This window comes from Acomys russatus, chromosome 2 (assembly GCF_903995435.1).
Source record: "Acomys russatus chromosome 2, mAcoRus1.1, whole genome shotgun sequence".
Taxonomy (NCBI): Eukaryota; Metazoa; Chordata; class Mammalia; order Rodentia; family Muridae; genus Acomys; species Acomys russatus.
Window position 1 is genome coordinate 81,576,186 of NC_067138.1, and position 18,269 is coordinate 81,594,454.

Below are 18,269 nucleotides of genomic sequence, written 5' to 3' on the forward strand. Positions count from 1 at the left end.
TGGTCAAATATATAAGAAATAATTCAGGCTTTTCTTCATAATTTAATGCTCTCTGCATTGTCAATTCAATATTTGTTTTTTATTTTTGAGAAAAATAGAAAGAACTAGTTTTAGGAGATGTCAGAAAAGTTAGCTAAGTATAGTGCTTAACATGAACTAAAGAGTCAGAATGCTTATGTGGAGCTCTTGCCTGTAATCTCAGCACTCAAGAGATTGAAGTTTGCTAGGAATCCAAATGCAGCTTTGGCTAAAAGTGACAACCCATTAAGAAAAAGCCATGTATGGTTGCTATATGTCTGTAGTGCCAGCATTCAGGGGACAGAGAGGGGAGAATTGCTGAAAGTTGGAAAAGATCTTCATCAACGAGTCTGAGGTAGCTAAGATTACACAGTGAGAGCCATTTCAACATACAAACATCTAAACAATACAAAAAATACTACCAACAAAATTTAGATTTCAACTCTACTTCACTAGGGACTCACTGTTCACTTGATACAGCTTGGGGGATAAATATGTCTCCAGTTCTAGGGTCATGGTGATGATTAAGTGAGATGATAATATATGGAAAATGCTAAACCTAGCATATAGCAAGGACTGAATATCCTCATTTCCTCAAAACTTTTGTGACCTATTTCTCTCTCAAGAAACAAATGTCTGTTTTCCAAGAAATCAATGACAGAAGACCTTAATTATTAATGTAGAAATCTCTGTCTTTTGTGGAAAAAAAAATGCATAACCTAGAACTGGGGTTTTGTGAAGGGGATTCATTTATTTTCATTATGAATAGTCCTGATGAGAAGTGGGTTTAAAATGAGTGAAAAGCTTGGTATGGGAGTTTATCATGTTTTCTGTACCCAGCTTTAGGAAAGCTGATTAAATAGAGTTAGAGGTGAGTAGAGTTGCCCTACTTAAAGCTCTTGCCAGAACGTCTTTTGTGGATCAGGGCCTAGAAATGGCTGTGTTCAAAATATTCTCTGTGGGCCTGAGCTTGGTGTAGAAGATATTTATCTTGTCCAGTTTTAAAAGAGCAAAGAGGATGGCATAAAATGTTGGGAAGAAAATAAGATAGAAACACAGAGCAGGAGACAAGCTGAAGGAAAGTCAGAAAAGTAAGGGAAGAGGAATGTAAGAGGATTTGATTTAGTAGCCGGCTATCCTTCCTCTGAGTGCCACCAGGCCTCCCCGTCCAGGGGACGGGGTCAAATAGGGTCATCACAGTTTGTGTGAAAGTCAGTCCCCACACTCCACTCAACTGTGGAGAATATCCTGTCCATTGGCTAGATCTGTGTCGGGGTTCAAAGTTTTCTGCACATATTGTCCTTTGCTGATTCCATAGTTTGAGCAGGACCCCTGGGCCCAGATCTGCCTTTCATAATGTTCTTCTTGTAGGTTTTTAGGATGCTCTGGAGGCTACCAAGAAGAGACTTGATACCCTATGAGCATATACAGAGGGAAGAGGTTTCCCTCAGTCACAGTCATAGGTGAGGAGAGTAAGGGAAAAATGGGAGGGAAGGAGGAATGAGAGGATACAAGGGATGGGATAACAATTGAGATGTAATATAAATAAATTAATAAAATATATTAAAAAAGAGAAAATTTGATTTAGATAATATTAGATATGTACTTGAAAATAGGTCCTTTATTTCAGTTTCCTCACTTTTTAACTCCCATGTGCACACTCTCTGCTCAGATAATTAATTAAAAAGAGATATACCAAAGAGATTCCTGTTGTCTGTCTGTCCACATAGCAACATCCCTGTTCTTATAAGATGGGTATACTCGCAGTTCTTTGGGCTTTGTTCCTATTCATTGAAGATGACTATAACCTGATATCTGACTTCAAATGGTGGAACAATGTTGTTGCCCTCTGAAGTGATCTTTGGTTCTCTTCTCAGAGACTAGAGAATAGATACATGACTTAAGGCAGCATATGGGCAAGGACCTTTATTACCTGGTTACTCACTCCTGAAATTCTGACTCTGATAACAGACAATTCTTGTGCACAGCCTGTGGTTATGACTTGACAGGGTTTAGATTAGCTGTACCTTGTTGAGTAGGCATGTGCAAAGGAGGTGTGGTGGCAGTGATTGATTCCTTCTATTGATCAAGTCTCATGTTCTTATGTACTCGTCTATTGTGAGAATCTCATATGTTTGGTGGCCTATAATATTGAGGTATCCCTTATCTAGCTCCTCAGCAGTGGAAAATATACTATTGAAAGAAGCCTAAAGACTATCTACAGGTGACTGATTACCTTTCTGTTTTACACTTCATTAAAGCACCTTTAAAGTAATATGATATAAAACCATAACAGAAAGAAGATACCTAAAAACAGTTGCAAATAAAAATAGTCCATGTATTTGATTAAGAACAGGAGATTTGGAGGAGACTGGAAGTTGAATGCACAAAGTAGAGACAGTTAAAAATTGAATGACTTAGTTTCCAAAAGCCAGTAAAGCCACACCATAGAACACAAAGGGGGCTTAAATGCAAGGCAGAAATTTCTGGTACTTCTAGCAGATATGGACAAAGGCTTTCCATCACGGCATAACTGACTCTACTGAACAACTGATGATAACTTAAAGGGAGTGCATTCAATATCAGGTCCTGGCAGAATCAGAGCTGTGTGGAGGAAAGGAAGGTTGAAAAGATCTTGCAGGGCTGAGACTGTGATCTCATCACTTCTTAAAAACAAAAATGGGTGCTAGACATTCTACTGCTACTCAAAGGAGGACATACAAAGGAAAATGGAGGCCTAAGTCTCATTTTTACTTTTCTCCTTACCAGTGCATGTCTTATTAAAATCAGCATAGCATTGGACATGTAAAACCCTCTATTGACAGTGATTCTCAACATTCCTCGTTTTATGACCCTTTAATACTGTTCGTTCCTAATGTTGTGATGGCCCCCAACAATAAACTTATCTTTATTGCTGCTTCCTAACTATAATTTGCTATTGTTATGAGTTGTATCACATGAATTAGATGAATCATATTAGGAGACTAGGAGGTCACAATCCATAGATTGAGATCCACTGCTCTAGAGGAGGCATGAGTGAAAGCAAAAGAAGGAATCTATAAAAAGTTAAATACTATTATCATTCCCTGAGGGGATGCATATGTGATGGCTCCCACAGAGAATAAAGTAAGTGGACTAGGTCTTTCCCAAACTGTATGGTATTTTCTCACTCCTTATCTAATTACATGTAAGAAATATGATAATAATTACTGCTATTAAGCAAGCCAGGTAGAAGAGAGTCTAGGGATTTTGATCCAAACAAGACACAGAGGTCAATTATTGATCTCTTAGTAGCAAGTGACATTATCCATACTAGCATCTGATGCATGAATAGGTTAAACTTCCAGAGCAAAGAATTAAAATGCATTTTAGAGTCTAGACAGCTGTTCCAAAGTAAACTTCTTTAGCCATAACAGCTTTGTTGCTGCAAGAAACTACATTTACAGTGTGTCTTAGTTTCATTCCTGATAGGCAATTGCTTGGAATTGTCACAGCAATTAAATGGGAATTCGTTTTCTCCATTCACTTGATGCCTTATTTAAGCTCTGGGTTTTCGGGCATATATCACATTTCAGGGGCTGGGCTATAGGTGCAATTAAAGAAGTTGACATTACACAGATGTGAACAAGTATTTGTTTCTTCTTTACAGTGGATTTAGGATTTTTTTAGTGTTCAGTAATTTGAATTAGGATCTAATGAATTCAGGGCTTCAGTGTAAGGAAATAGTATTGGATGTTTAGGTGGTAGGATAGGGTCATTCACTCTCACATTAAGAGTATTCTGACAATAGTTCTTTCAGATGTGCTTGGCATGGTTTAGGTATTCTGATCACTGAGATTGCCCTGCTAGCACTGCTGTTTCTGCCTAGTCTGCTCAGCCGTAGAATATTTAACCAAGGCTTGGAGACACTGTTTATGGTGGCAAGAGACCTTTCAGTGTCATGGCCTTTGTACTTTGGACAAATGGAACTGAGGTCACTTGTCATGCTTGGAGGCAGAACTGGTCTGATGAAGTGCCCTGAGTCATGGGGTATGCAGCTGTCTGTTTAGAAGTTGACAGAAGGCAGCTGAGTAGGAATGGCTAGCTACATAATGCATGTTAATTACTGCTTACAGCCTCCCTGGAGGTCAGAGGACAGAAAGACTCTGATGTCAAGTCTGACATGCTAGGGCTGGCAGCAGGCTGGCACATACCTTTGATTAGAGTTGTGGTTAGTTTAGCACAGCCAGGCAGACCCAGGTGGAAATCATGAGACTTGCCTAACTTCCAGATGGACAGTTAATAATCAGTTTTTAGTTCAGTAATATTTTCATGATGAGCTTTAGTAGATGTTTCCCTCTGACTATCCTTCTACCTCTTCTTTTTTCAAAAAATTTATTCAGTCACTTTACATCCTAATTGCAGTCCCCCTTCCTCTCTTTTCAGTCCCTCCATCAGCCCCCCATCCTACCCTCCCTCTCCTTTTCCTTAGAGAAAGGGGAGGTCCTCCATGGGTATCAGTTTGCGCTGGCACATTAAATCACTGCAGTACTAAGCACATTCTCTCTCCCACTGAAGCTAGACAAGGCAACACAGTTAGGGGGATGGAATATAAAGGTGGGCATCAGAGTCAGAGAGACCCTGCTCCAGTTGTTGGGGGTTCCACATGAAAGACCAAGCTACACATCTGCTACATATGTGCAGGGGGCCTAGGACCAGCCTGTTCATGGTCTTCGGTTGGTGGTTCAGTCTCTGTATGTCTTCTTGTGAAGTCCTTGACCTTTCTGGCTCCCTCAATTGTTCCCCTAACTCTACCCTAGGACTCCCCATGCTCTGTCTAACATTTGACTATGAGTCTCTGCATCTGTTTCTATCAGCTCTTGGTGAAGCTGCTCAGAGAAGGTATGCAAGGCTTATGTCTACAAGCATAGGAGCATAAACAGTGTCATGGTTCTCTCTCACGACATGGGTCCCAAGTAGGGCCAGTCTTTGATTGGCCATTCCCTCAATCTTTGCTCCATCTTTGTTGCTGTACATCTTGAAGGCAGGACACATTTACATGGAAGGTTTTGTGAGTGGGTTTGGTGTTCTTATTCAGCCACTGGAAGTCATGCCTGGCTACAGGAGGCAGCCACTTCAGGTTCCATATCTTTTGCTGCTACGAGTCTAAGCTAGAGTGAACCCCATCGAGTTCCTGTGACATCTCATATCCCAGATTTCTGGCCAGTCCCAGAGGTGCTCTCCACATCCAATTTTCATTCCCTCACCCAGCCCTCTCTCCCTTGCTCTCCCTACAACTAACCCCCACACCTGCTCTCATCCCCATACCTCTCTTTCCATCTTTCCCTCTTTCCAACCATCTCCAATATCTCTTTTTATTTCCTCTTCTGAGTGAGAATCAAACATCCTTCCTGGGGGCTTCCTTATAAACTAGTTTGGGGCTATGAATTGTATTCTGGTTATCCTGTACTTTATGGCTAATGTCCATTTATAAGTTAGTCCATATCATGCATGTCTTTTTGAGTTTGAGTTGCTTCACTCAGGACGATATTTTCCAGTTTGATCCATTTTCTTGCAAATTTCATAATGTGTTTGTTTTGAATCACTGAGTAGTATTACACTCTGTAAATGTAATACTTGAAAAAAAAATTCACCCTTCAGAGGAGGCACACCTAGGCTATTTCCAGTTTCTAGCTATTATGAATAAAGCTGCTAGGGACATAGGTGAACAAGTGACTTGCAGTATGGTGGATCATCTTTGCATGTATGCCCAGGAATGGTACAGCTGGGTTTTATTTATTTTTTTGTTTTTTAAATTAATTTTATTAATTTATTCAGATTACAACTAAATTGTTATCCCATCACTTGTATCCTCCCACTCCTCCTTCCTTCCTGCTTTCACCATATTCCCCTCCCCAAGGTCTATGGCTGAGGGAGACTTCCTCCTGCTCTATATGGTCATAGGCTATCAAGTCTCATCTTTGTAGCCTGGTCATTCTTTCTTTGAGTGCCTTCAGGTCTCCCCATCCAGAGGAGGTGGTTAAATGTGGGGCACCAGAGTTCATGTCAGAGTCCCCACTGTCCACATAACTGGGAAGAATGTCCTGAGTATTGGCTAGATCAGAGTAGTGGTTTGATGTTTACTACATGTATTGTTTTTGGTCAGTGCAATAGTTGTAGAAGACCCCCGCCTGGGCCCTGATCTACCTATCATTATTCTTGTAGGTTTCTAGGACCTTCTGGATCCTTCTATTCTCCTATCTCCTACATTTGTTTTACCTAAAGTCCCAGTGGTATGTCCTCACATCTATACCAATCTCCTGGTAAGTGAAGACTTTGATGGGACATGCCTTTTGGGCTAGTACCCACTTATTTATGATTTTTGTTTTTTAAAGATTTTATTTATTTATTCATATTCCAACTCAATTGTTATCCCATCACTTGTATCCTCCCATTCCTCCCTCCCTCTTGCTTTCACTCTATTCCCCTCCCCTAGGTCTATGACCGAGGGGGACTTCCTCCCCCACTATATGGCCATAGGCTATCAAGTCTTATCTTGGTATCTTGCTTATTCTTTCTTTGAGTGCCACCAGACCTCCCACCTAAGGGAGGTGGTCAAATATGGAGCACCAGAGTTCATGTCAAAGTCAATCCCCACTCTCCACATAACTGTGGAGAATGTCCTGTCCATTGAGTAGATCAGAGCAGAGGTTCGATATTTACTATTGTATTGTCCTTGGTTAGTGCAATAGTTTGAGCAGACCCCCCTGGGCCCTGATCCACCCATCATGATGTTCTTCTTGTAGGTTTCTAGGATCCTCTGGGTCCATCTATTTCCCCATCTCCTATATTTTTCTTACCTAGAGTCTCAGTAGGATGTCCTCACATCTATCCCAATCTCCTGGTAAGTGAAAACTTTTTTGGGACATGCTTTTTGGGCTATTGCCCACTTGTAAGTGAGTATATACAATGTGAGTCTTTCTTCTTCTGGGATAACTCACTCCGTATGATGTAGTTCCATCCATTTGTCCACACATTTCTGGACTTTCTTGTTTTTAATAGCTGAGTAGTATTCCATAGTGTAAATGTACCACAGTTTCTTTATCCATTCTTCAATGAGGGACATTTAGGCTGTTTCCAGGTTCTGGCTTTTATGAATAAGGCTGCTATGAACATGGCTGAGCATATGTCCTTGTTGTGTGGTGGAGCATTTTCTGGGTATATTCCAATAAGTGGAATAGCTGGGTCTTGAGAAAGCCCTATTCCCAGTTTTCTGAGAAAGTGCCAGATAGATTTCCAAAGTGGTTGTACAGTTTGCATTCCCACAAGTCATTAAGGAGTGTTCTTCTTTCTCCACATCCTCACCTGCATGTGGTGTCACTTGAGTTTTTGATTTTAGCCATTCTGATGGGTGTAAGATGGAATCTCAGAGTCATTTTGATTTGCGTTTCTCTGATGACTAAAGACGTTGAGCATTTCTTGAAGTGTTTCTCAGCCATTTGATATTCCTCTGTTGAGAATTCTCTGTTTAATTCTGAGCCCCATTTCTCAATTGGGTTATTTGGTTTTGTGAAGTTTAATTTCTTGAGTTCTTTATATATTTTGGATATTAGACCTTTGTCACATGTAGGGTTGGTAAAGATATTTTCCCAGTCTGTAGGCTGTTACTTTGTTCTCTTGACAGTGTCTCCTGCCTTTCAGAAGCTTCTCAGACTCATGAGGTCCCATTTATTAATTGTTGACCTTAAGGCCTGGGCTGTTGGTGTTCTTTTCAGGAAGTTGTCTCCTGTGCCAATGTGTTCTGGGCTCTTTCTCACTTTTTCTTCTAACTGATTTAGTGTCCCTGATTTTATGTTGAGGTCTTTAATCCACTTGGACTTGAGTTTTGTGCATGGTGACAAATATGGGTCTAATTGCATCTTTCTACAAGCAGACATCCAGTTAGACCAGCACCATTTTTTGAAGATGCTATTCCTTTTCCATTGACTAGATTTGGCTTCTTTGTCAAAATTCAAGTGACCGTATGTATGTGGATTAATTTCTGGGTCTTTGATTCGATTCTATTCATCAACCAGCCTATTGCTGTGCCAGTACCATGCAGTTTTAATTACTATTGCTCTATAGTACAGCTTGAGATTGGGTATGGAGATTCCTCCTGAGGATCTTTTATTGTATAGGACTGTTATAGCTATTCTGGGTTTTTTGTTTTTCCATATGAAGTTGAGAACTGATCTTTCAATGTCTTTAAAATTTTGTAGGTATTTTGATAAAGATTACATTGAATCTGTAAATTGCTTTTTGTAAAATGGCCATTTTTACTGGGTTTATTCTCCAGTTCCATGAAAAGGGAGATTCGTCCATCTTCTGATGTCATCTTCAATCTCTTTCTTCAGAGATTCAAAGCTTTTTTTCAAATAAGCCCTTCACTTGCTTGGTTAGAGTTACTCCCAGGATGAAGCCTACTTGATGATGGTGGATGATGCATATGATGTGTCCTTGGATTTGCCTTTTGAGGACTTCATTCAAATTTTTGCATCAATGTTCATAAGGGACATTGGCATGAAATTTTCTTTCTTGCTTAAATTTTTGTGAGGTTTATATATTAGGATGACTATAGCTTCATAGAATGTATTTCACAATGTTCCTTCAGCTTCTATTTTGTGGAATAGTTTGAGGAGTATTTGTATTAGTTCTTCTTTGGAAATCTGGTAGAAATCTGTGCTACATCCATCTGACCCTGGGCTTTGGAGGGTAGATTTTAATGACTGCTCCTATTTTCATAAGGGTTATAGGACTATCTAGAACGTTAACTTGATCTTGTTTTAACTTTGATAAATATGATCTATCAAAAAAAGCCTCATTTTCTTTAGATTTTCCAGTTTTGTAGAGCATATGCTTTTGAAGTAAGACCTATTGATTTTTAAGATTTCCTTAATCTCTGTTGTTATGTCCACCCTCTAATTTCTGATTTTGTTAATTTAGATATAATCCTCTATGCCTTTTAGTTAGTTTGGCTAATGGTTTGTCTATCTTGTTAATTTTCTCAAAGAACCAGCTTTTAGTTTTATTGATTTTATTTGTATCGTTCTCTTTGTTTCTAAATTTCAGCCCCAAGTTTAAGTATTTCCTGCCATCTACTTCTCTTGGGTATGTTTGCCTTTGTTTCTAGAGCTTTCAGATTTTCTGTTGTTAGTATGTGATTGCTTCAATTTCTTTGTGAAGGTGTTTAGTGTTATGAGCTTTTCACTTAGGACTGTTTTCATTGTTTCTCATAAGATTGGGTATGTTATTTATTCATTTTCATTGAATTTTAGGAAGTCTTTAATTTCTTTCTTATTTCTTTCCTGAACAAGTGATCACTGGGTAGAGAGTTGTTCAGTGTCCATAAGTTTGTAGACTTTCTGTTGTTTTTTAAGTCCAGCTTTAATACATGGTAATCGAAATGGTACAAGAGGTAATTTGAATTCTCTTGCATCAGATGAGGCTTGCTTTGTGACTGACTATATGATGAATTTTGGAGAAAGTTTTATGATGTGCTGATACAAAAGTATATTCTTTTTTGTTTATGTGAAAAGTGCTCTACATGTATGTTAGGATTTGATTGATGACATCTGTTAGTTTAGTTATTTCTCTGTTTAGTTTCTGTTTTGTTGACCTATCTATGGGTGAGAGTACTGTGTTCAGGTCTCCCATTATTAATGTGTGAATTAAGGTTTAATAATGTTTCTTTTACAAATGTGAGTGCCCTTGTATTTGGGCATAGATGTTCAGAATAGAGATATCCTTTGGTGGATTTCCCTTTTGATGAGTATGAGGTGTCTTTACCCATATCTTTTGATTAATTTTGATTTAATGTCTATTTTATTAAATATTAGAATGGCTATTCCAGGTTGCTTTTTGGATTTATTTGCTTGCAAAATCTTTTCCCATGTCTTTACTTTGAAGCAATGTCTATCTTTGTTGCTGAGGTACATTTCTTGTATGCAGCAATATTGGATCCAGTTTATGGATCCATTCTGTTAGTCTCTGTCCTCTTATTGGGGAATTGAGTCCATTGACATTGAGAAATGTTAATGATCAATGATTACTCATTACTGTTATTTTAATGATAGTGTACATAGAATGTGTGTATGTGTGTCTGCGTTTCTCTTCTTTTGGTTTGGTGCAGTGGACTTATTTCTTATGTTTTCTTGGGTGTAGTTAGAGTCCTTGGGTTACAGTTTTCCTTAAAGTATCTTCTGTAGGGTTGGCTTTCTGCACAGATATTGTTTAAATTTGGTTTTGTCGTGGAGAATCTTGTGTTTTCCATCTATGGTGATTAAAAGTATTTCTAGGTATAGAAGTCTGGGCTGACATATGTGGTGCCTTATGGTCTACAAGACACCAACCCAGATCCTTCTGACTTTTAGAGTCTCTGTTGAGAAATCAGGTGCAATTTTGATAGGTCTGCCTTTATATGTTACTTGGCCCCTTTCCCTGGCAGCTTTTAATATTCTTTCTCTTTTTTTTTTCCTACATTTAATGTTTTGATTCTTATGTGGCAGGAGAATTTTCTTTTCTGGTCCAATTTTTTTGGTGTTTTATAAGTCTCAGTATGACTATAGGTATCTCTTTCTTTAGATTTGGGGAAATTTTCTTGTATGACTTTGTTGAAAATATTTTCTGGTCTTTGGAGCTTGGAATCTTTTCTTCTATTCCTATTATGCTTAGGTTTCTTCTTTTCATAGTGTTCATGATTTCTTGCATGTTTTGTGTCAGTAACTTTTTAAATTTAATATTTTCTTTGACAAATTTATTGATTTTTTTCACTTGTGTCTTCCATGTCTAAGATTCTCTCCTCCCTCATTTGTATTCTGTTGGTGACGCTTGCAAATGTAGTTCCTGTTGTCTTCCCTAGGTTTTTTATCTACAGAATTCACTTAGTTTGCATTTTCTTTATTGTTTCTATTTCCACTTTTAGGTCTTGAACCATTTTATTTACTTCCTTCACTGGTTTGCTTGCATTTTCTTGTATTTCATTAAGGGATTCATTCATTTCTGCCATCTGGTTTTCCCTGGTATTGGCTATGGTTTTGTTTTGTTTTGTGCCTGTAGGACTCCTTGGAAGTGAGGAAAATCCCTGTTCAGAGGCTGGATGTTCCTGGGGTCTGGCATCTATCCTTGCTAAGGCAACTAGCACTGTGGACTGGAGGTTAGAACCAGGTGTCCCTTGGGCCCCTTCCCTGAAGGCTTCCTTGCAAAGGCAGGTAGAGCTGTGGGGTGGAGGCTGGATAATCCTGGGGCCTTGGCCCTCTCCCTCTTCTTGATTTAATCAGAACCTCTGAGAGTTGCAGAGTATTATTTCTGAGTCACACCTTTTTTGATAGAATTAAAACCAGGAAATCTAGACAATGTAGAATTATTTAAAATTTTCATTTACCAAGTTCTTGCACTCAAAAATTGCAATCATTTTGTTTAAATGAGACAGAAAAACACACAAATTATTATTATTACTAATTGTAATACAAATGGCAGTACTCCTAGGACTGAGCCCTGATTCTTACAGTGAAGTAGAGTTTTGTAGGTGCTTGCATGCAGTACATTATTTTTACAGCATCATTTCCTAAGGTGGCATATGTACAGTATTAGTTCTGAATATCTATGACTACTGAAATGTACATTTAAGAATTAAAACGTGAGTACAGGAAAATGGCTCAGGAGGTAAAGGCATTTGCCATTAATCTGACAGCCTCATTTAAAAAATTTTTTTTAATTAATTTATTCTTGTTACATCTCAATGTTTATCCCATCCCTTGTATCCTCCCATTCTTCCCTCCCTCCCATTTTCCCATTATTCCCCTCCGCTATGACTGTCCCTGAGGGGGATTACCTCCCCCTATATATGCTCATAGGCTATCTAGTCTCTTCTTGGCAACCTGCTATTCTTCCTCTGAGTGCCACCAGGTCTTCCCCTCCAGGGGACATGGTCAAATGTGAGGCACCAGAGTACATGAGAAAGTCATATCCCACTCTCCACTCAACTGTGGAGAATGTTCTGCCTATTGGCTAGATCTGGGTAGGGGTTTAAAGTTTACTGCCTGTATTGTCCTTGGCTGGTGCCTTCGTTTGAGCAGGACCCCTGGGCCCAAATCTGCCTATCATAATGTTCTACTTGTAAGTTTTTAGGACCCTCTGGATCCTTCTACTTTGCTATTCTCCCATGATTCTCTCATTTAGAGTCCCAATAGGATGTCCTCCCCTCTGTCCCAGTTTCCTGGTAAGTGAAGGCTTTCATGGGACATGCCCCTTGGGCTAGTATGCAGATATAAGTGAATATATACCATTTGAGTCTTTCTGCTTCTGGGTTAACTCACTCATTATGATCATTTCTAGCTCAATCCATTTATCCATAAATTTCGGGAATTCCTTGTTTTTAATAGCTGAATAGTATTCCATAGTGTATATGTACCACAGTTTCTTTATCCATTCTTCTACTGATGGACACTTAGGTTGTTTCTAGGTTCTGGCTACTAGGAATAAGGCTGCTATGAACATGGTTGAGCAAATTTTCTTGTTGTGTGCTGGAGCATCTTCTGGGTATATTCCAAGGAGTGGAATAGCTGGGTCTTGAGGAAGGCCTATTCCCAGTTTTCTGAGTTAGCCCCAGATAGATTTCCAAAGTGGCTGTACTAGTTTGCATTCCCACCAGCAATGAAGGAGTGTTCATCTCTCTCCACATCCTCGCCAGCATGTGGTGTTGCTTGAATTTTTGATCTTAGCCATTCTGATGGGTGTAAGATGGAATCTCAGCGTTGTTTTGATTTGCATTTCCCTGATGACTAAGGAGGTTGAGCATTTCTCTAAGTGTTTCTCAGCCATGACAGCCTAATTTTGATTCTATGACCCATATGATTAGAAGGTAAGAACTAAGTTCATTATGCTTTACTCTGATTTCCATATTTGAGGCATATGTGGAAGCATAAGTACAAGCACACAGGCATATGCCTACACACAGACACACACACACACACACAGACACACACACACACACACAATGAATAAATGTTAAAAAGAGTAGATGTTGAAGCAGAACATCTGTGATATTAATAGAACCCATGCATTTTACCCTAAGGATGACCAAGTGGCCAGTGTCACCTTTACATACGTTCTGAGTGGAATAGAAAAATGTGGATTGGAGTAGTCCTTTATTTATTATTTCTGGGTACATATACATTAGAGAAATTAACTCAAATGCAGATTTGAGAAACATCACTTGGCAGAAAATGTCGAAAAGTGTGTTTTCTGCAGTGAGAAGTGCAACTTTGGTAATGCCAATGAGATATTCTGGGTTACTTTTAATTTCTGTCTATAAATCCATCAAGACTGAAGGCCTCTCAATTCAATGTATACTGTCAACCAAAAAAGAAGTGTTTTTGTTTTGACTTTACAAACTCCTGGAAACCATAGACTATTTCAAAGTAATGTTAGTAATTTTTAACCTTTTTATTAAGATGTAACTTATGTACCATTAAATTCACCATAGCATATAGCTTGTCCAGCCTTGACAAAAGTGTCATCAGATAACTAACACTCAATTAAAATATACAACCTCCTGGGCTGGGCATGGTGGCACACACCTTTAATCCAAGCACTTGGGATGCAGAGGCAGGTGGATTGCTGTGATTTCAAGGCTAGCTTGGTCTACTAATGAGTCCAGAACAGCCAAGACTACATAGAGAAACCCTGTCTCAAAAAGCAAAATCCAAATTTTATATATATATATATATATATATATATATATATATATATATATATATTACATGCACACACACACACACACACACACACACACACACACACACACACACACACACACAACCCCCCTGTCATGTGGTAGATCACTCATATTCCTCAACCTCTAGTGACTGCTGGTCTATTTTCTGCCTTTATAGTTTTACTTTTTCTAGAATTTCCTATGAATATTACATGTAGCCTTTAAATCTTTTTTTACTTAGACTAAATCTGTGGTTAATTCTTACAGCTGTTTATTTACATTGCTATATATTCTGGTATAGGACTATAGGACATAACAGAGTTTATTCATTGCCTAGTTGGAAGTGTTTACATTGTGTTTAGTTTTTTATGAAACCAAACTTGACTTTGTTTTTTTTTTTTTTTCAAAAACAACAATAAAAACAACCTGACTCATATGTGATGATAAATTTTTTTTTCATTTGGGTCAGTTCTGAAAATGAGAGGGATGAGTTGTATAAGAGATTTCTGAACTGTTTGAAAGTGGTAATACATTTTTATTTCCACAAAGAATGATAAGATTTCCAGTGTTCCATATCTTGGACAGCACTTAATATTTATTATCAAATTTAAACTTAAATATTATAATAGTTGTTTGTTCCTCCTTTATCAAGGTTTCCATTAGTATTATATAGAAACTAACAAAGTTGACATATCTTCATGATTTTATCTGAAATATATATATATATATATTATATAGTTTAAGATATTTATTCAGTTTTTACCCATTTGAAAGCAGATTTTGTATTTGATAGAAAAGTGGCAATTTGCTTTATTTGAGTTAGTTTTGTTTAGGTCAAAATGGTCTGTAAGCCTGATCAGATACTCTTTCTATTTTCCTCCCCAAACCCTACAAATTCTTGAAAGACCCTGAGATAAATATTTAGTATCAATAATATTACAATATATAATTTATTGCTGTTTTAGTAGTAAAAATAACTTTTTCTACTTTCTTTATAGGAGAAGAAACAGCCTTCCTTTCTTTTTTAAATTTAAAAATTTTTTTTGAAGTAGGCTTTGTCTGTGTCCTAGAGTAGACCAAGCTGGCCTGAACTCACAGAGATCTGCCTGACTCTGTCTCCATGACTGTTGAGATTACAGGCATGTACCACCACACCCAGATAATCTTACATATTTTTAAGAGGCAACTTGTTTTTCTTTGAACTGTGAAACATCAGATTATAGGATTATGGATTTTTAAAAATCCTTAGGTTGTCCTGAAGAAATATAGTGATTATTTTTGACTCGATGTCTTCAATCAAGATAGACATGTTTCAGATGTTGCTTTAAAAAAGAAGTTGATAGTACATGTGAGACTGACAAGTAATTGTAGGGTGATATCAATAGAAGGAGTAGAAACCAGATGAAAGTAAAAGGGAACAAGTCCTTGGGATGCTCTATTGTTTGGCAGGATACACTTGTTGGAGTCTTCTTTTCAGACTGTCCTCAGCACCTGGTGTTCTAATGTTTTCTTCCACCACTTCTTTCCTTCCTTCTTTCTTTCTTTCTTTCTTTCTTTCTTTCTTTCTTTCTTTCTTTCTTTCTTTCTCTCTCTTTTCTTTTTTGATAACCAGAAGAAATTCTTCATCTCCCTTCTTCCCTTGGGAATGAGCCTCATAATACAGTAATCCTACTCCTTGAATGAAATTAATATGAAATCTAAGCCAATCATATCTTATTGCTGCTGAACCAGATACGATAACATTTAAAGGCCTTGAAACATTTTGTCTTATAAACATGGAATTAGAAAGGGTCAGTTTAGCTGGGCATGGTGGCACACACCTTTAATTCCTGCACTCAGGGTAGCAAAGGCAGGTGGATTGCTGTGAATTGGAGGCCAGCCTGGCCTACAAAGTGAGTCCAGGACAGCCAAAGCTACATGAGAAACCTTGTATTGGAAAGAAGAAGAAAATGAGGAGGAGGAGGAGGAGGAGGAATAGGAGGAAGAGGAAGTCAGTTGACAGAGATAAATAGAAATAATGCTTTGTTTGTTTGATTTGTCGAGTCATGGTGACAACGTATCTTATCTTCAATATTTTTCTGTGAATTGTAGTTAATGAACAAAACATCATGAGTGCAATGTTTGGGGGATAAAACTTTTTCCTCTGATGGAGGTAGGCGGTAATGCGGGGAGCTGAGGCCAGAGCTTGATGTGTGACAGGCAAGCCTTCTCTCATGGGCTACAGCTACAGTACCAGAAAAAAATGGCAATTAAAAAAAAACCCTCAAATAAAGTCTGATTTCATTTAAAGGGTCAGACTTGTTCTTTAGGGAACTCACATGAACTGAACTAATGGTCAGAGGAAGAACAAGGGTGACCTAGGGTGGTGCCTGCTTATAACATATGCATATATATATATATATATATTTGGATGTAGAAAAGCCTGAAAGAAAGTATCTTTGCTGCTTGTGGTTAGATTTCCTCCCCTCATTTAAAAACAATATAACAGGCTTTGCAAGAATAGCACCTTTAAAATGTTGCAGAGCAGCTCAATTTGAAAGTTCTAAAAACTCTGGAGGTACTAGGCTATGTCAGACTGATGAATTATGTAAAACCCGTTTTGCTTGAGTATTATTAATCATCCTCAAGCAAATGAAGACATGCTAATTAATTTGTGGTGGTTTTTACCTGCAAATGCCAAAGGAACTAAACCAAATTAAATCTTCCATTCTCTTCCAGACCAACACCTTGTTAAATATTCTTTCCAATTCAATTTCAAAGACATGGTTCTTTGGACACTGAACTTCCCTGCAGTTTTAAAGTCTTACAGGCTCTTTTTGGAATGTGTACCCTGAAGTTTTTCACAGATGGCTTGAGAAATGTATGGATAAAATGTAGCACTATAGGTTACAAAGGACTCAGGATATATAACAAAACCTTTGTTAGTTTATCTGTCTTATCTCATGAGTAGTTATTAATAAAACCTTGTGGTAAATACTATTTTAATAGTACAAAGGAAGAAATAGATGCGCAAACAGACTTACTGTGACTTTTCCAGGACATACAACTTATAAGTACAGAGTTGTGTAGCATTTTCTTCTGAGGTTAAAATTATCTTTCTTGGAGAATGTCTCATTAAGACACAGAATGTATACAAAGAGATAAAACAGGTATTCTAATGGGAAATAGTCCATCCTTCAAAGAAGCTAATTAAAAAAGTAAACAATTTAAAATAATTTCAAGATATCCCTGAAACTTACCAGATTCAATAAGCCCCTTTCTTTCCTAGTATATGTAAGCTGTAAGAACTACTGAAATACAATGAGAGAAGCTGAGATATCTAGAAGACTCTTAGACAAGCTGTCTTAATTAGGGTTTCATTGCTGTGAAGAGACACCATGACCAAGGCAACTCTTATGAAGGAAAACACTTAATTTTTGCTGGTTTACAGTGTCAGAGGTTTAGTCCTTTATTATCATGACAGGAAGCATGGCCACTTCCAGGCAGACGTGGTATTGTAGAAAGAGCTGAGAGTTCTGTATCTTGATTCACAGGCCTCAGAAGGAGACTATGTGCCACACTGGGTATAGCTTGAGTGTACAAAACCTGAAAGCCTGCTCCCACCGTGACATACTTCCTCTTACAAGGCCTCATCTAATCCAACAAGGCCATACCTCCTAGGAGTGCCACTCCCTATGGGCCAAGCATTCCAACATATGAGGCTATGGGGGGCCACACCTATTCAAACTGCCAATTCCACTTCCTGGTTCCCATAGACTTTTAGCCATAACATAATACAAAATGCACTTGGTCCAATTTCAAAAGTCTCCACAGTCTGTCATATTCTCAACAATGCTTCAAGTCCAAAGTTGAAAGTCTCTTCTGGGATCCATGCAATCTCTTAACTGTAATCACCTATAAAGTAAAATAAAAAACAAACAGATTACATACTTTCAACAAACAATGGTGCAGAAAATACATTACTGTTTCAAACTGTATGGAAGGAAGCATAATGAGGAAATACTGGACCAAAGTAAGATGAAAAGTCAGCTGGGAAAACTCCAAATTCTGCATCTTCATTTCTGATGTAAAAACACATTTTTCAGATATCTGACATATTTCTTTCTTGGGCTTGTTCCACTCCCTGTTAGCAGCTTCCTTAGGCAGGTATCCTACAGCTCTGGTATCTCTAATATCCCGGTGTCTCCAAGGCAATAGAGGCTTCACCTTCAAAGCTTCACATGATGGCATCTCTGGGCCTCCATGAAGGGATGCCTCTGCCACAAACCTGGCCTCAGCAGCTTTTATTAGTCATGGAGAGAGAGAGAGATTACATAACCCCTTTCACACAATGTCCTCTATGGGCCTCCATGCAGGAACACCCCTACCCCAGCTTTATTTAGTCACAGAGGAAGATACTATTGCCACTTTGTTCTGTCTTTGACTCTGAAGCCAGAACTATGTGGTCAAAGCAGTCACATTATTCACCAAAATATCACAAGAATGATCTCTAGGCAACATACTAAAAGGCTTATTCTCT

General features: G+C 38.2%; 1 pseudogene; it reads left to right on the forward strand.

Moving 5' to 3' along the window:
• The window catches only part of LOC127198579 (adenosylhomocysteinase-like), a 33,710-nt pseudogene that overhangs the window by 961 nt on the left and 14,480 nt on the right, over nt 1-18,269 (forward strand).